This window comes from Hetaerina americana, unplaced genomic scaffold (assembly GCF_022747635.1).
Source record: "Hetaerina americana unplaced genomic scaffold, ioHetAmer1.1.p SCAF_4, whole genome shotgun sequence".
Classification (NCBI taxonomy): Eukaryota; Metazoa; Arthropoda; class Insecta; order Odonata; family Calopterygidae; genus Hetaerina; species Hetaerina americana.
Genome location: NW_027286985.1, coordinates 106029693 through 106056211, shown reverse-complemented (window position 1 = coordinate 106056211; position 26519 = coordinate 106029693). Strand labels below are relative to the sequence as shown.

General features: G+C 42.2%; 1 long non-coding RNA gene across 1 annotated transcript in view; it reads right to left on the bottom strand.

Moving 5' to 3' along the window:
• LOC139692252 (uncharacterized) overlaps window positions 1-26519 on the bottom strand; it is a 515972-nt gene that overhangs the window by 20316 nt on the left and 469137 nt on the right. Inside the window, exon 5 of the long non-coding RNA XR_011701720.1 lies at window positions 16021-16169. This is a non-coding gene — a long non-coding RNA (uncharacterized lncRNA). The remainder of the gene's footprint in view (window positions 1-16020; window positions 16170-26519) is intronic.

The window sequence follows — 26519 nt, the reverse complement described above, 5'->3', positions numbered from 1 at the left end:
CGGGGTAACGTCCTCGTCTGCCATTCCAAGGGTCGCGGGTTCGATCCCCGCCTGGGTGAGTTTTCCTCCACCTAGGGCTTGGGTGTTTGTGAATGTGACCATTGTTATCATTGTTATTAGTTCGATGTAAAGGCCAAAATGTGCTGTTTTCGGACTAATACTGAATAAATAAATAAATAAATAAATAAAATAAAAAATCTCTACTTAAGGTGCTTTGTGGAGGGAACTTTGAGTGAGTACGACGTCCGTCGGATGGGACGTTAAGCTGCGGACCCGTTGGCGCCTTTCCACAAGAGTAGGCTAATGTCGACGCCGGGTTTCTCTCCACCCTTCATCCTTTTCTGTCCATCACCTATGGCGCAAAAGACCTCAGCACTCGGTCGCCTCCCCTAAATACTACTACTAACTGATTCTTCCAATAATGTCGTGACTGCCTTGTTCATTAAAAACTTTTCACAAACCTAGCTGCTCTTCGTTGCACTCGATCTAGTTCCAAAATGAAACCTACTTCATGATGATCCCATACACCCATTACTGTTGTAGCCAATAGTAACTTGGCATTGGAGCATACTTGTTAAAATTTTCGCAAAAAATTAAGTCGAACGTCCTAGAAACCCATTAAATAACATCTTATTAATTACGAAATAAGTCCGATTCTTCGTCAATTTCGTAATTCACATGTCGATCTTCGTCGTTTCAAACATATCCAACATTGATCATCCTCCGAATGAGAAATCACCGCACCAGCCTCGACTCTTGGGTGGGGCTGGCGTGAAAGATCGGTCGGATGGGCATCACTTACGCTCGTTCGGGGGCCTCTCTTAAAGGGGACTCACATTGGGGCTCGCACACGCCCCCAAAGCGTGCGTTGAAACGAATGCGAGCATACCAATACGATTAGTGCGTGATGCGGAGGGAAAACAAGAGAGGGGTACTAGGAGGTGTGTGGGGGGGGGGGGGGCAAGGGGGTGGGAATTGGGGGGAGGGGAGCAAGATGATGACGCCGAGGGGGCGCTAACGACCAGGCCTTCGGGACCCGCGACTCGAAAAAACAAACGAGGGCATATTTCGTTAAAAACAGATAGGGAATCTTAATGTGGCAGTTGAAATTAAGTCGAGGAAAACACGGTATCGATTCCGAGGCTTAAATTAAAAATAATTGGGCACCATTCAGGCATAACAATGAGATATGGCTAAGCAGAAAGAAGCAATATTCACGGGAAAAGGGTTCTTGCGAGAGAACGCTACAATGATGGGCATTAATCTTTTGCAATGCCGAAGTATCGAAACCGAATGACATTACGGCCGCATTTTTTCACGGCACACAACATTAAAAGTTTTGATCATTATCCAGGCCAGATATAGCAACCTAGTTGATCCCTCAGAGGTGCAACTATTTGTTAGATGATAAGTATATATATATATTTGCAAGCGTGTAGAATGAAAGGTTTTTTGCATGAATTTCGCACACAACTACGGGTATAGTTTTGCATATGACTGTTGAATTTGCATGTTGTTTTGTTCCTTTTTGCGGGTGGATGTAGATGATCGCTATGTACTGTTCGCTAAGCAAAACTATAAGGACACGAATGCTTGTTTTTCATCTACGCATACAAATGACCCCGCAATTCGACGCAAAGGGCGTGTGGCGGGCGGTGTTAGGTCACCACCAACAAAAGAAAATAAAACCACATGAAAACCCAAGCTAATGTAAGTCATGCAAATCTGCACCCATAGAGGTTGTAATATTCTTGCGACAACTTCTTTTAACTTTAATGCATGAAAATACATTTGCGAGTGATATCAACAAGCATGGCCATGAACCTACGAACATACCTTATGTCTACGCAACGTTTAATCTTGTCCTCTGCTGTAAATTGAATGCCTGCGCGTGAATATTTCTGCAAAACATTCGCTCTCTTACTATTATGATTTCTGATTGTTCGGGGAAAGAACGAGTATTTGTATCTAGCTGTGCTGGAATCTATCTCCCTTATCTTACCTTTGTGGTCTGATAACCCAAAACTCGTGTTGACATAGCACTAGAACTTGTCTCCATACATCCGCGCCTCAAAATACACTGGATAAATATAATTACCTCTAATCTTGGCATGCCTGTTTATGGGGCATGTTACTTCCACATGCCACCAGGAGTGGTTCTGACGGTCATTTTGTTTGTGGTCTACAAGCATGTGTGCAATAGTTTCCATTAGCCTACCGTCGTATGCATCATTTTCAACAACAGAACATTTCGCGCTTCCATCCAACAGTATGGACATAGAAAGATCAACCCCTACGCCCGCATTATCTATCGAACAGGACTCGAAGCGACAACGTGGCCTCCGCAGTTACACACCCGAGCATTCAACGGTGGCCTTAATGAACATCCAAAACGGACGAGAGGGTCGTCATCGCTCGCCCTGCGCGAGGGGTTTGAATGAGCCCGAAATGGCCGAGGACGTACGAGCGGAGGGCCCTTATCGCGAATGAAGTAAGGGTTTGAGCGGCAGCGGAGGGTGCGGCGGGAGAGGAAGGAATACGGTTGTCTCCCTCGATAGCGAGTGGGAAGAGAGACGAGGCGAGCCTTCGTCGCCGTGCAGGGAACACGATGCCATTCCTTCGGTTTTACCTTGGTTGGAATACATGTGGGAAGAATACTCGTAGGTATTCCCCCTCTGATCTACCCAGTTCACGTGGATATGGGTCGTCGAATGTTCAAGCATATCACGTTTAGGAACACCTGCGGAAGGCATGGGTGATACTTAAAAAAAATACTGGTATTCTATTGAGTAGTGTTTAAAAGCATTTAAGCATTGGTTCTGTTGCACCACAGTAAACTCATGAGTGTTTCTATATCTACTTAATACTCCGCAAGCCGCCACAAAGGCTGTGTCTTAGGGCACCACTCGTAATTAAAAAAGAAAAAAAAACCGTTTAATTTTGTTCCGACTTATAAATTCAATGCTTTTAATAATTCTAAAGTGACTTCGGTGTCTTACCATTATGATTTCTGATTGTTCGTGGAAAGAATGAGTATTTGTATCTATCTGTACTGCAATCTATCTCCCTTATTTTATCTTTGTGGTCTTGTCTACCTGAGTAGTGTGTGGCCATTATAATTCCTTTAAACTCATTTGGGCTGAACCTTTCTTGAAGTCTCTCTTCTTCTCTTCGCATCTCAAGTGGCTCTCAGCCTAAATCCCTTAAGAGACCTGTCACACTTGTGTTCTTATTATAACAATTTTTACCGAATCTGGCGGATACTACCTGAACTACCCTAAAATAAAATTAGATTCAACAATAATTATACTTTCAGCCAAACTTTCTCCAAAGGATCCCAACTAATTGCGGCGTATTCCTAACGTGGCCTAAGTATACCAAAATAACACCCTCCAAGAAACTGCGGGAGATGTCGTGGCAATAACTTTTAACGGAGTCATCCGCTAAAATGCATTACAATGCAACAATTTCAAAGTGTAAAAATTATTCGCCATTCCGGTCAAGGCGAATGATTTTTACACTCTGAATATGTTGCAATAAAATAACATCTCTCCCTTACAATTCTCATTACATTTCTCCACCACACGTCCAATGACGCCGACTTTCTTTACAGCGTATCCGCATATTGTCGTGAAAGTGTGGTCCCCCACGAATAGCGTGGATATCCAGCGAGTCAACTTCCAATCGCGAGAGAAAGGACAGGGTTAAAAAATAAACTAAAAACTTCCGCCAAAAGCCGTGCCAACCTTGGATCGGTTATTCAGAAGGTAATTCTTCGTTTATGACGCCCGCTACGATATCCAGCAACCGTAGAGGCTGTCCCGTGTCCGCGTGTCCCGTGGGCCGTGCACACTCTTCCGCTCGACTCCAAACATCAGAGCATATTAACCTTTCATTCTTGACCGTCTGTAGCCGAGTGCTAGCCAAGTACAAGCTTCATTCAATATTCACACTCTTGGGATGCCGTTCGCCAACGAGCGTTTTATCAGTACGTAGATACGAGTGGTTTAGTCTCAAGAAAACCTCCCTGCGTCCACTGTTGACATTTCGAAACATTGATACGGTGGGGGGAAGTTGAGTCGGGGTCGGGTATATTACTATGGCTTGGGCGGGGGATGGAGTGCAATGGAGCACATCCAATTTAGGGGTTTGAATGAGAGGGGAGGGGAGGCGGGGCTGGCTGTACCCATTACACGCCTCCGTTGGGGGATGAGCCGCGAGCAGCCACATGATCTTCTTCCGGGGGTGGAGGGGGAGGATGGTTTCCTGCCCCCTCAACCCCCATTGTATGACTTCCTCGTGGCACACGGCTCGTAATGACCCTCGCTCCCCCCTCCCCCCACTGCGACCTCCTTCCTTCTTCACAACGTCACGGCCAGCCCTCTCTCGTGCCCCTGACATTGCATCCCCCACACCTTTTGTGCAGGACCCCTGTGCGCCCCTTAGCGTGCCCGGGGCGAGCCGAAGCCCATCACGGGACACCCCGGGGCGCTTCATCTCCATCAACCATAAAATGCCTCCGTCCGTCAGTTGAGTAGTTTCGTGTCTACTTACAATCTCCAGAAAAGTATTGCTGAGCTCAGGGGGCTCAATATGTCTCCGGAGAAATACTAACAAGGCCACATATTATATTGCTAGGGCAACTAGAATGGCCCAAAACACAGGTGGGGGAACACTATTATTAAATACACGTTTGTTTAAGAAGTATAAGTATAGTACAATTTTTTCCCGACGTGTACGTTAAGTGTCATGTGTGAAGTGAAATCCACCATCCATAGTTCTGCCTCACTCTTCACCTTTTTGTGAGTAATATTCTCTGGTATTTAAGCTACTCAAAATATATACATTGTTTACATACATAGTTTAGGGAAAAGTTTCGGATATTGCTGCGATTCCTCACAATTCTTCAAAGTAGTTTGACCGTCCACACACTTCTGTAAGCGGCTTTTTCACGACTCGAAGACTCCCTGGTAGGAGAGTTATAAATAAAGGTCTTTAAGGGTACGCGAGAAAGCTTCTTTGATGGCATCATTCAGGGTCCCATGGTGGTGTCCTCTGAAGGAGGGAGGATTTCACTTTTGGGAATAGGAAATAGTCTTCTGCTGCCAAGTCGGGACTGTAAGGGGGTTGGGGAATTGTTGTGATGTCGTTTGCAGAAGGTCTTTGCAAGAAGACACTCCACTCCGCTCTTTTGGTCGTCCGTCCAAAGACCTTTGGGACTAGTTTAGCGAAGATATTTCGCATCGCCAATTTTTCAGTGATGGTGTGTGCACTGTCATCTTATGTCAATGCCAACATGCGATCTTTGCGATCATGTGCATTTTTTACCGACACGGTCTGAATTCAGCACTTCCGACACGGTCTGAATTCAGCACTTCACGCAACAGCGTCAAGAAAAAAATGGATACTGTTTCTTTTTATACAACCCTTGTACGTCGGTTAACGTAATACTGAAAAGCCCAAAATTTAAAAACTGAAGGAAATCAATAAAATTATGAAAGGCGTCGAGAAGTAATTCCATGCATGCTCAAGGCAGCTTATGGTGATAACGATATGAGTAGATCGGTTGTTTTGAAGTGGCAAAAGTTTGTTTGGGGAGGGTAGAGAAGATTTTGAAGACGCCGAATATTCAGGACACCCTTAGATCTCAAAAAGTGACCAAAATCTTGCAAAAGTGAAGGCTTTGTTTGCCAAGGATCGTTGATTAAGTGCTGTGTTCGCTTGTTTTCTGATGAACTTGGCATCCCTTAAAGTGATGTGCATCGACATGTGACCGAGTACATGGACATTAGAAAGGTGTGCGCGAAGTTGGTGCCGCGAGTGCTCTCGGACGAACAAATGGGAACTGGCACGTGGACCTGGCAAAAGCTTTTCGGCCATCTGAGCGAGGATCCAATTTTTTTTCAGCCCCCCCAGACTTCCTTCCTCTTCCCCTGCCTTAAATCAATGCTGAAAGGACGTCACCACGGCTCGGTGGAAGCGTTACAACTGGCCGTGACTAGGGAGCTCAGTAGAATTCCGGAGCGCCGCTTTCCAGAAGGCGTACGAGGTGTAGAAAACCCTCTGGCAGCGATGCGTGGACGTAAAAGGGCGCTACTTCGAAGACTTTTGAGTGAATGCATCAATTCTGGAAATTCATTTCTTTAAATCGACTCAGTCCTACTGCTTTTAGATATTGTAAGTGGCCGAGGGGGAACAGAGTTATGGGAGCCGCAGGAGCCCAAAACCCCTCCCGTCCTTCCCCGGGGGTGCATTTTGAAATCGAGGCAGTTGCGATGGTGAGAGAGCGGGGACAGCAAGGGGAAAGAATGGCGCCGCGCCAGAAACCGAAGTCGCTTCTCTTTTTGGGGGAGAGAACGATTCAATCGTTTATTTTAGAAAATCCGAAGCACATAATCATTGGGCATTAAAAATACACTTTATCGCTCCCGATAGCATTGCCGCAAAGGAACAACGCCATATATGGAAAGGCATTTTTAGGAAAAAAGAATATACGGCGCCATCCCAGTTGTTTTTATTCGGACGTCGCTGCTGTGGTTACAATGGCCGTGGAGAACATGAAGGAGACCAATGTGTGTCATGAATACAACCCAGTATTTTGGCCGTAAAAAGTCAGGAATAGGATATTAAAAATAGATGGGGTTTCGTTTCGAAAACGAATTAAATTCTAATGAAATAATAGCTTTTCTGCCATGAATCGTTTTTCAGATGAAAGTACAAATCGGTGTGTTCAAAAGAAAATAATCCGCTGTGTTACGTAAGCGGGAATCAGGTTCTTCCGTATCGTTCAATTTTGCGGATTTGAAACTCGTTTTAAGTTTTCTTTTCCTAACTCCGCGCCGTTTTGCAAAGGGCTCAGCCAAGGGACGAAAATCCTCGCACGATTCCTTTTGTTTTATTAAACGTTTAAAATAAATACATTTATTACATAATCGAGGGTTTGATCGAGAGATCGGGTACATTTTTCCGTACGGAATATCCGGATCTCTCAAGAGGAAAAAGAGTTGCTCACCATGCTAATACTATTTGCTTCTGACAATCTGTCGAGGGATCATCTAGTCATATTGCTGTTCTTTTCATTCACAAGAACCGCAATTCAATTGCACATACGCATTAATCGCAGTGGTTCGAATGAGCGTCGCGGATGAATACTTGGGGGTTATCATTGCATTGGATCTTTCTTAAAGGAAAACATACGATTTGTGAGGGGGCGTTAAAAAAGTCGGCATTCGTCAAACGCATAATCGAAAGATGCAATGACGAAAGAGTGAAGGAAACATGCTAATTTTCTTTAATTAGGATTCAAATTGAGAATTTGGCGAGCGTTTGGGATCCATTTAAAAAAAACATTAACTAAATAATTGAATAGGGTACAGAGAAAGGCCGTTAGGTTAGTGAACAATTAGAACGAAAGGACTCAAAGCGTTACACATTTAATACAGAATCCTATCGCCCCACGCCGCGCGCCCTTGTGCCAGGTGGGGTGTAGGCGAATGTATATAAATCCCATTAATTTGCATATAAGCCATTAATTTGATTGTATTACTATCGGAATGCACCCTGCATTTGTGAATTGTCCGTCCGGAATGTGTCGAATACTAACCTTCATTGAGTGTCTGAATTGAATGTGTGCCTGCCCTCATTTAATGTTTTTTCGTGTCCATCTGTGTAGTCATAGGATTAACTGTTAATCATTTAACACTCGTAATATTTTTCAAAATAAGAATTCAATGCGAAATAATTACATTTTTGCGATTTTAATGGCATTTGAAGGAATTACCCGACATTCCCTCCTCAAGAGGAAACCCAACTCAGAATTTGACCAAAGATGCCAGCCATTTGATTCGTGACGGCGAACACAGCCGCAGCAGAACGGAATCCTCGCGCCCTCCTCGGCAAACCCATTAGCGGCGGATGCCTTTGGTTTTGGCGCGATACCGCAGGACCAGATCTCCGTCAACAAATACTTCAAACACTTTTGAGCATTTTTCTTAAACATAATTTTTCTTACACGTTTAATACTGCACCCCATATTAAGGGTTTCCGAATATATATAAACCATACACCATAAACACAGTAATCAACCCGAAGGTCGGTTTGGTATGGGTAATGGTAGAGTTTACCCAGTACTAAGCCCTATACGGCGTGTGAAATTCACACATCAGGGTAGGGGGCCCGGTTCCTTTCCCTGTGCCCGTTATGGTTTCCCAGAAAGACCTGGTACCCGAAAAATCACTTTAGCAAGGGTGGAGCTGCAGGTGCCTTGCCCGGGAATCGAATATACACACACACACATACATATCATTTTCATACATGTTAATACATATTATATAAAAATATATAATATGTTGTAATATAATAAGGTTTTTCGAATGCGACACGAAGGGTTATTTTGGGGCTAAAGTAGTCTGCGGTGTAATCATCCTCTGACACACATGCCTAGCAGGGTACTATGTAATAATATTTAAATAAAATACCATTACGAAGAGTGAATGAACGAATGAAGCACCTTGCCCGGCGCTATTTCAACAGAGGGCAACAAGAAGGAAGGTGTTTCAGGGTCTCACAAGAGTTGGGATTATGAGGGTATTCGGCTAGGCGCACAGCATCTCTGCAATGGACTCGCGGTGTCAAATGCAAGCATGCCTCGTATGAATATAACCAAGCGGAGAGCGTGCCGACGCGACGGCCGGTCCTTGCAATGCCCCTTAACAAACCGCCTCGCACTCTGTACGGAATGGGAGGGAACCCCATGTCTTATGTATGCCCGCTTCATCCAAGTGCTAATCCACTCGAGTGCCTGGGGGGGCGGGGGAGTGAGGGGGTCTTCATGGAGAAACGGTCCCCGCTAATATCCATCCTCGTGGCTCCCGCTCCCTCATCGCATTGCAAATTGCCCCGTGCGAAGGGTGGGTGGATTTCGGCCTTATCATTCGCATCCCTTAAGTGGAGAGACGGAAGGCTAAAAGGGGTGGCGCCGATGAAAACGCTCAGGGGCTCTAAAGTACACGAGCAGCCAAATTAACCGACGAGTAATAGAAAATAAAACCGTATTTATTATAAAATGTAAATATATATATATATATATATATATATATATATATATATATATATATATATATATATATATATATATATAAATCCTAGACACAGTAATGAACCCGAAGGTCGGTTTGGTAGGTGATGGGTAGGGTAGGTAGGTTGGTAGGATAAGCCCTATTCGGCGTGTGAAATTCAAACATCAGAGTAGGGGGGCCAGTTCCTTTCCCTATGCCGGTTATGGTTTCCCAGGAAGATCTGGTACCCGAAAAATCACATAGCTTGCGTGGAGCTGCAGATGCCCCGGGAGGCTTGTCCGAGAATCGAACCCGGGCCCTCCGGTCAGTAATCCAACGGTCTACCTCCTGGACTACCCACAAACCGATAGAACCGAGTAGCTCGGGCACGAGAGGCGGCAGTCGAAAGAGTCGAAATGTTATCTTTCGCTGGTTAAGCCTTATTTTGGAATATGCCGCTGGTATTTGGGATCGTTATGAAGTTGGGCTGGTAACCGCGATTATTTGCATTTAAAAAGGGGAAGCCACTTAAATCGTACGTATTTCATCTAGAGTATTTGCTGGTTTCAGCGCTGCCTTTTGATATCCAAGTCCACCCGAGCATATTTGGGGAAGTATAGTACTATCTTCCGAGCTCGCCTGAGATGTGCAGACTCAATCGGAAACTGCACCTGCATTGGGGTGGGCTGGTGATTGTGTGGGGGAGGGGCCGCCCGAAGGGGGGGGAGGAAGTGTTTGCATGTTGACACGCAGAGGGAGCGCAACCATTTGCAAATTTGCGCCGCCGCCGCCGGGAGGTGGGGCACCCGGGGAAAAGAGCAGGGGTTTGATTAGCGCGCCCCGCGTGTGGATTGCCTGATTGGCTGATTGCTGATTTTCAACCAATTTGCGTTTCCTTTGTAAATGTTCCAATTGGAAGAAAACTACGAGTTTTCACGTCGGCTTCATTATTGAACGATTGGGATACCGTAAAATCTGTGCACGATGTGTACCACGCCATCTCACAGACGAGAACAAACAAAACCCTACTTCTTCCCCCGATCTTGCGCTTTGTGATTTTTATTTTTTTCCTCAACTTAAGAGACACCTCAAGGGTAATCATTACACCTCGGACGATGAGGTGAAGGCAGCTGTCGAGTCCTGGATTCGAGAAAAGTCGGAAGAGTTTTTAAGTTACGTAATGAAAAATCTTGATACACGTTGGGAGAAACGTGTTAGCCTTAACAACGGTGACTCTGTTGAAAAACAAGTATATAATTTTGAAACTTACGAAAAGTACTTTAATGTACTTTTAGCCCGATCCTTCTATTTGTTTTTTATTGCGCTCCACAAGTATATGTGCATTACTTTTCAGCCTACCCTCGTAGTTTCAAGTGTAAATGCACATGGAAAAAATTGCTTTGGGCATGATTACAGATACATAATTAAATCAAGAGAGAACATTTACTGGACATATTTTACGTATGTGATATATATATATACGTGTACTGGACATATTTTACGTATATATATATATATATATATATATATATATGAACCCTCGAAGCACCTTAGTAACCTTTCCATAATGAATGACTGAACACCTCTGCTTGGCTGATTGCCATTGAAGTAGCTTCATTTGAGAGGAAACACGAGACTTCGCTACAGAATCCCGTTTGTAATGTGTTCGCCAGGGCGGAGACGTGAAATACGAAAGGTTGAATATCTTCACGCGATAGTGGAAAAACCCACGGAGCCACTCCCCACAAGTGCAGCCCCGCCCGATTGATGACTCTGAAAACGAAATATTAAAAAAGGACAACTCCGTTCGAAAATGTGACGAGTTGAGAAAAACAGATTAGAAGATTAAATGAACAATAAATTACCGTAAAAACGTCACCGCTCTCGGACCGATAAAAAAATTAATCTTTTCGCCGAATAAGGCGTCGAAACATCGGTCGAACCAAAGTAGGGTGGCGGCCATGAAACTTGAGTTCGATTGCGAATCCAAAGGTGTTCACGCGTGGGAAGCGAAATTGGTTCGGCTTGCGGAGACCGAAGGGCCGACACCGGTTTGGCAGAGTTCCGGAAGATGAGGCTTCGAAACCGACCGTGTACCATTGTCTTCCTAAGTGCGCTTCCTAAAACAGCGACAGAAGCAGAAAAGAGCACTTCAATCTTCAAATTGAATGAAGGGCACTCAAAACAAATTGTCGCCCCGGGCAGAAGTGAAGGCGCGCCCGACTGATTTTATTTCCTTTGAGAGAGTGTAAAACCATTTCAATTGCTTTCATTGCACCAGGTAAAGGAAATTAATCATTGTTTGTTAAATTATTTAATTACCTATACCCCAGAAGACGTGCTAATTTCCACGTTTCATTTAACAGAGCAAAAGTGATGCTACAATTTCACTACGACAATCGAGTTAAAAACAAAATTAATAAGAACTAAAGACTCAAGCTACGTGAACTTCTGTTTGAAGACATTGTAACGCAACCACTAATGTCTTAAAAGTCGTCTTGTTGTTGTCAAAAAGTTGAAGTCTTAAAATCTTGAAAATAACATTTGTGTTTATTTGAACAGAGTACTAAGCGTTTCAAAGGCACTGGCATCAAAGACAAGGGTCGTATTTCTGTAAGATTCGCATGAGAGCTTTATCCCAAGAATTATCGAGATAATTTGTCATCCGAACTTTTCTTGGTCATCTCCTACATGTGATTGATGCTTGTGAATACAGTTTCGGAGGAAATATAATTCCCTTAGGAATCTTTATTCATTAAGGTATACGTATTTTAAATAGTCAACTAAGATCTTACCTTAGTGGTTATGTGGAAGAATGTAAAATTCTTAATCTCGCCCCAACGAAGACTATTTATTATAATTATTATTGCATTATTAAAGTAAGTGGCTCCAAAGTTATTTCCATTAATCATCTTGCTTCTTTAAAATTCGCCACATAACCGGCGATTTAAGAAACAGGGTCAGTTGAAGAATGTCGGCCGACTTTCTTCTTGCCTAAGTTCACGGTGTTTACTCGCAAGAAATGATCGCTAAATTCAGTGAATTGGATGAATGAATTACCCTAGTCTGGGCGCGGAAGTAAACTTTCTTAATTATTTTTGCAAATAAAAGGACGGACCAAATGCTATATCCCACAGCCATCATATAAAATAGGAAAGGTATGTGAAATGAAATACGATGAAAAAGACTCGGCGGCAGAAAGGGCAAGTTATTTCTAGCAAATACTAAATTACGCAAAGCAATAGGGAAAAACGTGAATCATAAATACACCTCATACCTGTTAAGGTGTAAGGTGCATTAATACTAATGCTCACATAATGCACAAATGACGACAAATAATCATCCAGTTTCCAGTACTTTAGATACGGGAAAGCGACAGATATAGAGAAAGCAATGTGCTGACCATGAGAGTTTTTTTAAACTAAAGAGGAATTTTCATGTCCCCCAAAAAAATAGCATTGGGATTATTGGTCCGAGATTTGTCGCCTACGCGCACGTGTCTGGGTATAAAGAGGCTTTCCGAATAATGAGCATTCGCGATTAATGAATCCGAAGAACATGGGTGAATATGAGGGAATCGTTGGGAACGCTTTACTTAAATACGAAGGGGCGGAATTGGAAATGGATCATGGAATGGCGCCGGGAGAATGTTTTGCGAACCGAAGGGTGGATAGGGCCATTAGGCCGATTCGACACTCCCCCTCCCCGTCCGCGGGCAGGGAGCCAAGCTCGAAAATTGGTCCATAAGGGGGGGGGCGCTGGAAGGGGGGTCGAGAGCTGGGCGCACAATGGGGAGAACGGCGCCCCCGCGAGTTTTTTAAGTGAGGGGGGGTCGCGAGCGAAACGGGGGATCAGGTGACGATCGCCTGCCGTTCGCGGACGGAAAAGGCGCCGAGTGGGACAGAGAGAGAGACGGACAGACACGTATCCACCCTCACCAGCCAGGCGGGAGCCAAAACCTCGCACCATACGAACAGACAATTAATTTCAAGGACACAGGCCATCTCGTCAGGATAAACATGTAACTCCACTCGGATTGCATTAGGTCTCGATTGCGACGCGAATAATCCCTCCATCCAAAGACCGCTCGACATTTTCCGTTTCCCACGCTTCAGTGCTTCGCCAAGCCCTGCACCAAGTAAGGACTTAAACGTCTGTTGCAATAGCAGTAGGACTGAGTCGATTTAAAGAAAAAGAATTGTCAGAATTGATGCATTCACTCAAAAGTCTTCGAAGTAGCGCCCTTTTACGCCCACGCATCGCTGCCAGAGGGTTTTCTACACTTCGTACGCCTTTTGGAAGGCGGCCCCGGAATTCTACTGAGCTCCCTCGTCACGGCCAGTTGTAACGCTTCCACCGAACCATGGTGACGTCCTTTCAGCACGGATTTGAGGTAGGGGAAGAGGAAGGAAGTCTGGGGAACTGAAAAAAATTGGATCCTCACTCAGATTGCCGAAAAGCTCTTGGAAGATCCGCGTGCGAGTTTCCTTTTGTTCGTCCGAGAGCACTCGCGGCACCAACTTCGCACGGGCCTTTCTCATACCCATACTTTCGGTCACAAGTCGATGCACATCACTTTTAGGGATGCCGAGTTCATCGGAAACCAAGCGAACACAAAACTTAATCAACGATCCTTGTCAAACAAAGCCTTCACTTTTGCAGCATTTTGGTCACTTTTTGAGGTCAAAGGGCGTCCTGAAGGTTCGGTGTCTTCAACATCTTCTCTACCATCCCCAAACAACTTGTGCCACTCAAAAACACTCGATCTACCCATGGAGTTATCACCATTAGCTGCCTTGAGTATGTTATGAGTCTCTTTCCTGGTTTGGCCAGTTTCACGCAAAATTGGATGGCGTAGCGCTGTTCCAATAACCGGTTCATGACGGAGCGTAACGAGGTCAACTTATAGAGGTTTTGCAAACGATTGAATCCGCATTCTGCGAAGACTATCACCGGCCTCCGATGTTTCCTCAGACTCCCCTCCCTCGAACCGAGCCAGAAAAACCGCCGCTCGTCCACTCGTCTAACCGGAAAAAAATAAGTCCTACTACTTTTGGGACAGACCTTGTAGTGTCGACCCAGGCGCCACCAAAATGCCGACGATTTTGCCCTCGCGCTGATTTAACACTTATTAACTCTGCAAGAATATTTTAACAACGGACGGTGTACCACTAATTAAGGGCATTCCAAATGCTTTTCACTCAATTTCCCCGCGTTTCAAGTTCTTTTTCCGTATTTGACCATTATTAAAAAGAATATTGGAACTCGAAAATCCGATCAGTTTGAAGGGTACACATTTATAGCAATCAAGAGATAAAGATTGCGCTGAGGGGAGAGAACGCGGAACGTCTAAGGTGGGGATTGATATTGATTTTATAATCGAAGACAAAGAAATTGAACTCAATTAATTCGCGTAAAATCGCATCGGCATTAATTGATAGAGTGGTCCAGGGACTTGAAAGATCAGATTGCAGCCGCCAATGAATTCTTCTGCGAAGGAAGTACATATATTAACGACTTTTTTTATACTGAAGTTGGCAGGATATTTATGAATAATAGTATGGGATAAAAACCACTAATTACTTCATGAACCCCCAAGAAAAACCTTTACCGTTCTAGGGTTTGTTTTCAAATTGTAAATATTCACGAGGCGGGACACAGATAAATGGGGATTCAACGGAAAAATATTAATATTCCCCAGCGAATAAATGCAAGCACGGGCATTTGTACGGCGAGGTTGTTATTGGTAAGAAATATGTTAGTAGATGCAATCTTACTAATCAATTAAAATATTTTAGCAATAAAATGGCAATGAAATCATTTTTTATGAATCATGTATGATAAAAGATGTGAATAATATGAAAATATTTAGGGCAACTTAGCGGACTTCATTCAAATAGAATTATCGAACGTTGTTTGGTAAAACCACTTTAATTTGTTTTATTTCGTGAATATGAATATTATTGTCGTTTGCAATTCTTCAGGCGGGATTCATTTTTTCTTGATATAGGTTAAAATTGGAGGGAATCTCTCCCCTTCTAGTATTTTTTAAATATAATTTCCACAAAAATGTAATAAATGTTTTAATTCCCCGATTTTTCTCCGTTTTTGTCCTGGTTCGCCAAAATTTCGAATTTTATTCACGATAAAAACTGAATAGTACATCACCTGTCGACGATTAAGCTATCCTTTTTGCATTTAATCGAACATTTCTGTGTTCAAATTATGAGCGATATAGTGCAGGTAGCACACTGAAAATGGCAGATATTAATGACGCAGTCAGCGCGGTTTATTCCAGCGGGTCCAATGGCAGCAATACGTAAACGAATAGAACGAAGATCAAATTCAAATACAAAATTCGCCCAAGTGCCGCAATCAAACGATTATTTTACATTCAACAAGAAGTGTTGTCTAATGATAAAACAACGATTGAAACTAATTTAAGCAGGATGATGAAAAACACGTGACAAAGAATAAGGATAGTAAAAAGATAGCAAGTGAAATCATTCGGTCAGACAGGAAATGAAACGGCTGAAAATGTAGCGATACATTGGACAAGAAAAAAATTAATATTTTCAAACAATTTTCGGAATAATTTCATCCTCCAAAGGATTTTTTCTAACAATTAACACGAACTATTGAAATAATGGACGGTGTGAGAATCTAAATGCAATGTAAAATTCTTATTTATTCATCCCGTATCAGACACATTGGCGATTTAATTATTTTAAACGAAAATTTGCTCGATATTTTTCATCGAAATAAATGATATGATTATAACTTACTTTTGATCTTTGAAGTTATACCCTAAACTACTTTTTATCTAAAAATTTATCATTTTTGAACTTTTTACAAGTGGCGATACCGTCAATTATCCCAAGAAATATTGTTACCATCCATGCGAAGGAATTTCCGCCCAGAGCGCGTGGTTGCTAGCATAAAAATCAAAGGTCCAGTGGCTTACGTGGCGATTTCAAGATGTGCAGCTGTGGTTGGGTATTTCACGGATGCGTCCCCTCTGGCTGGACCGCCCACCGCAATTCGAATCGTTTCGTCGAATCTGCGAAGTCACGGGACTCGTCTCCCGCCCGCCAGCTCTATCCGGTGAGTAACCTAGAAGAAAAGATGGGTTCATTCACATGGGGAGGAATCCACGTGACCCATGTAACTGCATTGAGCAGAACAATCGAATCACGGGCACACGTAAAAACTATTACATCTCATTAATTTACATTCTGAATTATTTTTGAATATACACACGTTTTCTTTCAATATTTCATTTAACTCTTCATTTTTTTAAACTGAACTATTTTATACTCTATATATGGTGTCAGTCCTGCAGCCAGTATTGAATATTTAAGAAAAACTCAATACCGATATTTCGGTCAACTGGGTGACCATCAACTGGAGTGGAAGATTTGACGACGGGGAAGACAACAGTGGCGAAGTACTGCCCGTGGTCAAGTGAATATGTTCGTTTTAACTTTACTAATTCATTCGTGTACAGCTTAACTCTAAGTCAATTTAGCCAGTAGTTAGTTCAGTGAATTAACCCTTGTTTTGCAATTGGTCTTCCAACAGCTTGCACGTTATGTACCCGAGAATTTCACCGTGTAACACTTCCTCTTAAAAATGTTTCCTGCGAACGAATTTACATGTTTTTTCGGTGTTTTTTATAGCGAATGGTTTAGATCTTTTCTCAGTAATTTAAATCCCCTTCCTCTCCCTTCTCATCTGGTACTTGAACCCGCTGCCACACACCTTTTCGGTGGATCGAGGGGTATTTATACGTGGATGTAAGATGAAACCCTTAAGGTTAGATCTGCTTGGGTGTTTCGGTTCTCGACTGTTGCTCAACAGGACCAAACATAAGTAAAATACCTATTTCACATTACCAGAGAAATGTGTTAATTTTGATATGTTTAGTTTCTTAACGCAAAATATATTTGTGTCCATTCAAACGAACGCTAAATTGAAAAAGATACAGATTGAAGGAAAATATCCCTTTAAGGGTTTTGTACCCTTCAATTACATAAACGAAAAACGAAATTAATAATATAACTATTATTTTATTTTGTTTGTACCAAAATAATTAAGTTCATGTAGTTCATTGTCCGATTTTTCTACGAATTTCAGACTCACTTATATATTCCTATATGAACCCCATCGTCATAGCGACTGCATCCTCAACGCATTACACACATCTGATTTTTTCGCCGAATCAAAACCCCAAAAACTCGCTCATGCCACAGAATGTACGTGCGGAGGAAGGTGGAAATTAATTTCACTCATGAAAACTGCAGCGCGCCAGTGGCTCCATTTTCTCCATTCTGAAAGTTGTTGGAGAGAGGGGGGGGGAACAATAACACTCACACGGAAGGGTTGACCTTACCCGCTCCGCTGCACACGGATAAAGGGACACTAACTGTCATTGCGCCCCCCACTCCTCCTCCCGCCCGCTCTCTTCATTTGTCGTTCCTTCCGATTTGCGGAGCGCCCTCGTCACCGCCACACGTCCGCAGTCCTGCGCTTCGTTATCTCGCCACGCCTTGGCGCTACGCTCTGGGTAACCACCAACAAGGATGCGCCCATTACTGCGAAAGGTGGAGTGACCGCGCGTAAATGCTCCGTCGCAGTTTTTGATTCAAACCCCGTGGTCCGAGGCACACGGCCAAGTGTAACGCGCGGATTTTTTTGCGACTTAATGACACATGCGACAGAGAAAATAATTCATCTCAACGCATAAAAACAACTGGGTAAAAAAACCATCGTCACCTTGATTACAATGCTACGCGTACCTGCTCGCCACTTTAAAAAAACTTCTTTTTCGAGTTGGGATGGAAGATGAGAATGTTTCTTTAATATTTTCCTAATTTCGATAATTAAGTGTTCTCGTTCCCAAATTACGAACGCCAATAATCTTGCAACATGACCACGCTCGTCTACACACCTCGCGCACAACTGGAGAGGCTCTGGGAAACCTGAAATTTGAACCGATTCCACATCCTCCTTATTCCCCCTTATTTCTTACACCTCACGATTTTTATTTTTTCCTCAACTAAGAGACACCTCAAGGATAATCATTACACCTCGGACGATGAGGTGAAGGCAGCTGTCAAGTCAAGTGGATTCGAGAAAAGCCGAAAGAGTTTTTCAGTGACGAAATGAAAAAATATGTTACATGTTGGTAAAAATGTGTTATCCGTAACGAAAACTGTGTTTAAAAATAAATATATGTGATTTTGAAACTTAAGAATTGTACTTAAATGCACTTTTTGCACAATCTTGCTATTTGCTTTTGCTTCTGGTCTGCAAGCATATGTGCATTACTTTCCAGCCTACCCTCGTATTTGTATTAATGTTAGTCTACCAAAGTTAGGTTTCTAATGACATAATGACAAAACCCCGCTGTACTTCGAATGTATATTGTATGGTTTGGTATGACAATAAAAAACACCGATGATCATAATAGAATTTTTCAGGTTGAAATATATTCTGCTTCCTTTTATTCGGTCCAAACATTCCTATTCTTTTCCTCCTCCTATCTTGCCCCACCTAATATCTCATCCCCTTCGTCAACGTAATCAACTTTGCATTGCCAGTACGAATGTAGTTAGAAGGGTTCTCGGAATCACCACCAGATGCAAGCGCAACGAGTTTCCAGCGTAGTAATAGGTAATCCTTTGTGAGTAAACACGCAACGCGTCAGTGCTCTGGGCAGAGATCTGTGGTGCGGACGCCTCTTTGTTGCTGTTCCCGTAGAGTGATTTGTGAAGATGGAAAAAATTGAGTTTGAGTAGTGATTGAATACTTCGTAAAGAAAGGTGTGACATCAAAGGGAACTCATGCCGACTTTCAGAAGACTCAGGGGGACTCTCCTTCTTCATATTCAACCGTTGCCAAGTGGGCAAACGAGTTTAAGTTTGGTCGGGACAGTTTAGATGATGATCTGCGTATTCTCTTCAGCCACAACTCCTGCGTCTTTTCCACCCCTTCCAGCAATCCTCTCTTCTCTTCAACCACGACTAAGGCTTCTTCGTTTGTTTTCCTTTCCTTCTACTACGCTTTCTCAACTCTTGCCCACAGCCACATATCAAAAGCCTCCCATCTAACATGTGGATAATGCCAGTAAAACCTAGTTTCCGAGATGTACAAATCTCTGGTCCACATCAAAGATTCCACTAATAGAAGTGTATTTTCTTTTCACCCTTTTTCAAGTCTCTTGCCATCAATTCTCTCATTTTCGTCTTTACTTGAAGCAAATCTTCTTTTTAATTCCCAAATAACATTGCTCTAATTCATCTAAACACTTCTCTAATAGTTGAACTGTTCAACATGTTCTAGTCTGTGCCCCTTGAACTTGTAAGCGTTTATCTCTCACTCATTGCCTTGGCTTATCCAAATAACTTCATGAAAACTGGGTAAAATTTTTATACCAAAACTAATGCCCATCCGGAAATAAATCAACAATATTTTTCTTCGTTATTCACGTCTATGCATCCAATCTATGAGCGGCAGTCAAATGATAACCGAACACCCGCTACAACAAACAGTCCGCGAACCAACAATGACATATCCCAACAGCGACTGCGCGCACCCGTTGAGTTTTCACTTCGCAGTTCTCCTACCACAGCGATGGCAGTATCGATACGGGAAAAGCTAGCTTCTAGCTGTTAGCGGACTGTGCGCGAGTTATGGCGGGCGTTCGGTTTTCATTTGTCTGCACCAAGTATTTGCGTAAATTACTGCAACGATGAAATGAACAATTTAAGGGGAATAACTCCAAGACCAACTCTCTGAAAGTACCTGGAGACCTCTTCTTGAATTTATGCTTTACAAGCAACAGTAACAACTGCTTAATAAAGTTAACCCTAAATTCTTCCACTGCACGATCTTAGAATCGATACGTGGAACTGATTTGAAAATTTAAGAGTGATTATTGATGATTGTAGAGATGATCTTCGCCATGCTTGGCATGAAACCGAACGAGCACAATATTCACGCCTTCTCTCTTCGATTCCTCGCGATCTTTTTGAGCCTTCAGCGGAGATCGTGACGGCGTCTCTTCCCCGAAAGCGTTCCCTGCCAAGTGACGCAAACGGAGGTCCACTGTGACACGGATTAACGAGCCCTGCGACGGAGAGGACTGAGGGACAGGAAATGGTCACCGGAATGGGAGGAGGGGACTTCAGTCGGACAACGGATCGAATTAAAAGAGAAATATTCCAACCCAGCGCCCAAACAAATTCCTTCATCCAATGAGAGCGCTCGACTCAATTGGACGAATGTGTGCTTTCAAACGAATACACTACCGTAAGGTCCGATCCGGCGATCAACCCGAATTATCTCACCAAAGACTTATGCACGTCACCTTCAGTATGATGCTATTCTTAACACTAGAATGCATATTATTATTATTGGCATTCTACCTGATGTTTAGGGTGGACAAAGTCTAAAAGGTTGTTCAAAAATACATTCACTTGCCTCTCCTAACGGAAAGCACAACTTAAAAAGAGGCACTACAGCAACCCCCTCTTCAACTACGCATATTTCCTTCCTCCCTTCATCCCGTCCGACATATACCTATCCTGTTCCTTCCCTTTCCTCGTTTGCCTAACATTCTCCCCTCTATTACAGTCTTCAATATCCCACTGGCGATTAATACGCCCTTCAACCGTTTTTCATGTCTCCATAGGATTTCTCCCACATAAAGGATGGTAAATTATTTCTTACAGTAATCAGTAGAGTGAACATCTATGAATACGAATTCAAATATAGTAATTCAAATATTCGTATCAGTGAAACTCTAATGGATGAAAATGAAACATTATCATAAACTAAATGTCATTTTCGCATTATATCGTTTGGCTGCAGTTAAATAAATACATCGATAAAATTATTTTCAAGAAAAAAATTTGCCTACATCTTTTTTTCAGCGACCACCAACTACGGCAGGCGTACTTCCAAAGAAAAGAAAAAATATCGAAAGATTGAGGAAGACTTGAACACTAATGAAAAACTCATCGTCACCTTCTAAAGGCGGAGCTTTCTCGTTGCAGCCATTGGTCTCTCTCTCCATCGCCGTTCTTTCCAGTTCATTGCAGGGTGTTTCTCTCATAGTACTTTTTACATCATCTATACGTTTCTTTCTCGGCCTTCCTCTTCCTTTTTTTCCTATTTTACCCCTCCATTATATTTTCCAGGAAGTTGTTATATATGAGAACATGCTCCAAAATTATAATTCTTCTTTTTCTCCATCTTTCTCATTAAATTACTTTCATCTTCCATTTCTCTCAATACTTCTATGTTGCTTTTACTGTCCGTCCGTCTTGTTATCCTCCTCCAAATCCAACATTTCGATTGCTTCCAGCCGAACCTTTTCCCTCTTTCCCAAGGTCCAAGTTTCGCATCCATATAATAATGCAATCCAAATAAACGTTTTTGCAAAGAATTTTCTAATTTTCAATGGCATGTGTTTGTTTCCTAAAAGATTATTTTTCTTTTCATATGATTTTTATCTATTTATTCTGTGGACAGGGTCTTGAGAATTCTATTCATACCTTCGACTGATTCTGTCGCCAGGGTCACAATATCATCTGCAAACCCAATGCAGTGTATCTTTCTTCCATTTATCTTTATTCCATTTGTTTTCTCCTTCATTGTCTCTTTAGCTTCTTCAATACATAAGTTAAATAGATATGGCGAAAGTGGACATCCTCGTCTGACTACTTTTTTAAAATTTGCTTCTTCCTCACATCCCTTTACTTCCATAAAAGTGTTTTGGTTATGTTAGAGCTCTTCCTGTCTTTGTAGCCTATATCTTTCCTTCTCATGGTTTCAAACAAGTTTCCAATCTACAATATCGAAGGCTTATTCCAAGTCATTGAAGGTAAGGAAAACTTTCCTGCTCATTTCTAGACTTCTCTCTGGGATCAAGCGCAGTGCCGGTATAGCTTCTCTCTTTCATTTACCTTCCCGGAAGCCTAATTGATCTTCTACAACATTTTCCTCGACTTTCTTTTTGATTCTGTTCCCTATTGTATGCTAAAGAACCTTGGAATCATGTGACAGAATAGCAATTGTTCTGTAGTTTATGCATTAAATTGCTTTCCCGACTTTTGGTATCATAATAGTTTTGCTTTTAACAAAGTCTTCAAGTATCTCCCCATTTTCATAACATTCACGCACTATTTCAAAGAGTATTTCTTTCATTTCATTGCCAAGATTTATTAATATCTCAGACGATACATTATCCACACCCGCAGTTTTGCCAGCATTTAGCTTTTGGAGGGCATTCTCAAATTCCCCCTTTGTGATTGGAGGCCCACTACATGTTCCTGCTTTTTCTCCACTTTCAATGCTATTATATCTTACATCACCTTATCATCACTTATCATCACCATGGCATAGCTTCTCCATGCATTCTCCCCATCGTTCATACACTTCTTCACTATCTACTAACAACCTTCCAACCTATTTTTAATCACTGTTGACCTTATTCTCGGTTGATAATTTTGAGCTTTGTTTTTCCGATTGGCTAGATCTTGTTTTCCTGCTTGGATATGTTCTTCTATTCTCTCCATTCATACTTTTGTCCACCCCTCCTTTTCTTCTCTACATTTGTCTGCTATCTTATTCTTTACTCCCCCGTATTCCTCCGTAGCCTTCTTTGATCTTACCAAATTCTTCTTCTCAATTAGGTTTGAAGTTTCCTCTGTATGAAAAACTAGAATACTTCAAAGAACTACACTAAAATTTCAATAAAAATGAAACAGTTTACATTTCATTGATGCAATCGCAATTCGTTCTCTAAGTACGTTATGGTAGAGACGTTTCATCAACTCGAAAGTGTCCAATAATATTGTAGTTATTCCCTACCGATTACATGTTCACCACTACTACGACTCTTTTGAGGGGACGATGGAGGTTTTTCCGGAAAGGAATTCCCCCGAAAATACTCGCGAGCTCCGCCAATGGACTCACGTTCTTCCCGGAAAGAATTACAACGGCAAAGGCGAAAGGCAGCATCCTCACTTCGCAAGTGAGACTTCCGGGAAAACTCCGGATTTCCAGAAACTGGAATTTTGGACGGAATATCAGCGAATTTTAAATGGTCGTCAAATGGCGGCGGCTGCGGCGGAGGGAAGTGAGGTGGGGCACGGAGGAAAACGGAAAGAGTTGAATCAACGGAGAGAAAAACAAACGAAGAATGTTCGGGCGTGGTAGAGGGAGAAGAGGGGAGGGTTCCTTGAAGTATTCGAATGAAGCAGGAAAATCGATGAAGGCAGAGAGTTGCCGTGGAATACCCGCTGAAGGATGAAGGAGGAAAGAACCACGGACGGTAGGTTGGCGAGGTAGGGGGAAGAAAACACAATTTTCATTATGAACGGAATGAGGGGAGGCGAGAATAATGTGGGATTGAGGAAGGGTTTATTTTAGTGTAGTATGCTGTTATGGTCTTTAGTTTCGTGCGTTATGAGGACATACAACAAGGTTATTATAAAAAGTATCGGGAACAACTTTCACCTTATGTGTACGTAAACTACTGCATTCAGACCATCGGTTAAGTGTGCGCATGCTCACGAGTCGTGTATTGGAATTGATAAGATGACAGTGCGCACCATCATCACTCACAAGGACACCACCATGGGATCCTAAGTGCCGTCAAAGAAGTTTGCACGCGTACCCTCAAGGACCATCCGGAATTCACCTAAGAGGTAGCCTTCGGAGTCGTGGAAAAACCGCTGACAATAGTGTGTCGGAGCCCAAGGGATAAACTTTGAAGAATTGTAACAATATCTTAAATAAATATATAATTCAGAAACTTTTCCCGATACTTTTTATACAAATCATGAACATGCATAGAAATATATCAGTGTTTAGTGGTGAACAAAAGGCTAGTTAACCCGGTAAAATGGAATAAGGTATGTCCGTATGTGCCGATTCCATTACTCTATGCTGATATATTACCATATACAATAACAAGAGATTAACACTAACTATATTAATGTTAAGACTATTATAAATGATGATCATGCATCTATTCCAAATTTTAACTGTACTAATCTTATAAGCTTCCGGCAGCAGGAACTCCAGTTTTCTACATATGCATAATACCCCGCAAGGCGCCGCGAGGGCGTGTCGTGGGAGGTGTTCGGTCACCACCCGTAAAAAGGAACAGAGCCACATGCAAAATCAACACATGCATGCAAACCTATACCCACAGTGGCGTACACATTCATGCAAAAACATTTCATTCAACACTCATGCAAATACATAAACTATCATCTAATAAATAATTGCACCTTAGGATGCAGTAAGAAATGTATCCAATAAGGTGCAAGCTAGAATTTGAAAAGCAAGAAGGCGAAATTCCACTACCACATGGATAGTTTTCGCGAAGGGATTTCTTGAAGATGAAAGGCCTATCGTGTTCTATTTAAATCTGATTACTACGTATTAATGTGTGGATAAACCTGTCAGATCAAAAGACCAGGAAGGGATTCCGTAAAATATTAACGCATTCATTGGTACACTTCTGGAAAGGCTTCACATAGCATGCTAACATTCGCACAGAAACCAAGTAAAATAACCAAACCACTGACCAACTAGAGAAAGGTATCACAGCAAGGACGACAACAGCTCTGAAAGTTTACTTTGATTGAATCGGATGCAAGAGGCATTGTCCATAATGACAAGAAACTCGCTCGTGCTTTCTCTGCTCAATATGGTTTCTTGAAGACATTTGCAGTGGATTGTTTTCTTCAACAAACCTTCGTAATTGTACTTGAAAATTGATGCATATTAACCGCAATTCCGGTGGCGTTTTCGTCTTGAAGGAGGAAAATAAAACCGAACCGATCAAAGGAATGGTTAGGAATATATTATGAAATCTAGCATTGATAACTTTGTAATTCCATGAGCTGACAACCGGTACAACGACACATCTCTTGAGCTTCTTAGAAAAACACAACTCGACATCAGACGCTACAGTGAGTCCTTCTTCATCTCCGCATACATCCTTTCTCTCTTGATTCCGTCCAACATCCCTGTCCTATTCCTGCCCTTTCCTCGTTTGCCAAACATTCTCCCCTCTCTGAAATCTCTCCCAGATGACATAAAAAACTCTCCATCCACAACAGCATTTAAAAGAGCACTTCACAAGTTCATTTTCCTCGGGTACAAAACTCAACCAGTATACTCTCCCTCATTCCACTCAGGTGCTATACAGATCACTCTTACTACTTTTCCTTTTGTCATCTCAAGCAGTAGAACTTTACATCATTATTTTTAGTTAATGTTATGTTTCTCATTACTCCTCATGTGTTGTCAATATAATTAATTTCTTCACATCAATTAAGGTAACTCAATAAAATGTATACTAAGTAATAATGATTGTTGCAGTGTATCTTTTCTCTAATTAATAGGGTTTTCGCAGGTTTTTCACCCCCCTTCTCTTTTTGGGTGTTTTCCTGCGTTTTTTTTGTACTAGGTGAGCAATGCCACGCTCTCCCTAGCATTTCCCACAAACCTCATTCTTTGCTTAGACTTTCCCTATTTTCTTTCTTCACTGTCATTTCCTTCGAGTACGTGTGTATTTTTAGGTGTATACTTAATTTATATATGTATATTCATGTATAATCTGAATGTGTGTATATATATGTATATATATATATAATCTATATATATATATAATCTATATATATATATAATCTATATATATATAATCTATATATATATATAATCTATATATATATATATAATCTATATATATATATAGATTATACATATATATATATATATGTGTGTGTATATATATATATATATATATATATATATATATATATATATGTGTGTATATATGCATGTAATTATAAATTTTAAGCCTAATATAGTATGTATACGACGATGGATTAAATGGAAGGAGAAGGATCCATTTAGCCCAAGTAAAGACCTCTGTCTATCTATCTATCCCCTCTATCACCGTCTGCAACATCCCAGTGCCCATCAAAAATCTCTCCATCCATTTTTCCGATCGGAGTACGCCGCGGTCACAGCAAGAGAATACCACGTGCTTCACAGTCGGAGAGAGGGAAGTAGCATGGCGATCGTCGCGTCACATGACCACCTACCTACACACACACACACATCTGTCCCCCATTAGGGATGGGCCGTCTCCATGGCAACGCCCCTGCATAGGTAAGAGGGTGGAGAGCGAACCTTCCACGTGGATAAGGCGGAAGGGGAGAGGGGCACGTGCAGGGAAAGGGGACAGAGGGCATTAAGGGGGGTTTCTCCCCGAGGCCACACAAAGAAGCGAAAGGCCAAGATAACTTGAGCTACCCTCGGCTCTTCACTCGAAAGTCACCAAGTCGCTCTCCGACGCAAATGTCAGAATGAAAAAGCAACGGGAAGGGATCGCTCCCCAAGCATCCGCGTGCCAACCATTACGAACTTTGTAAT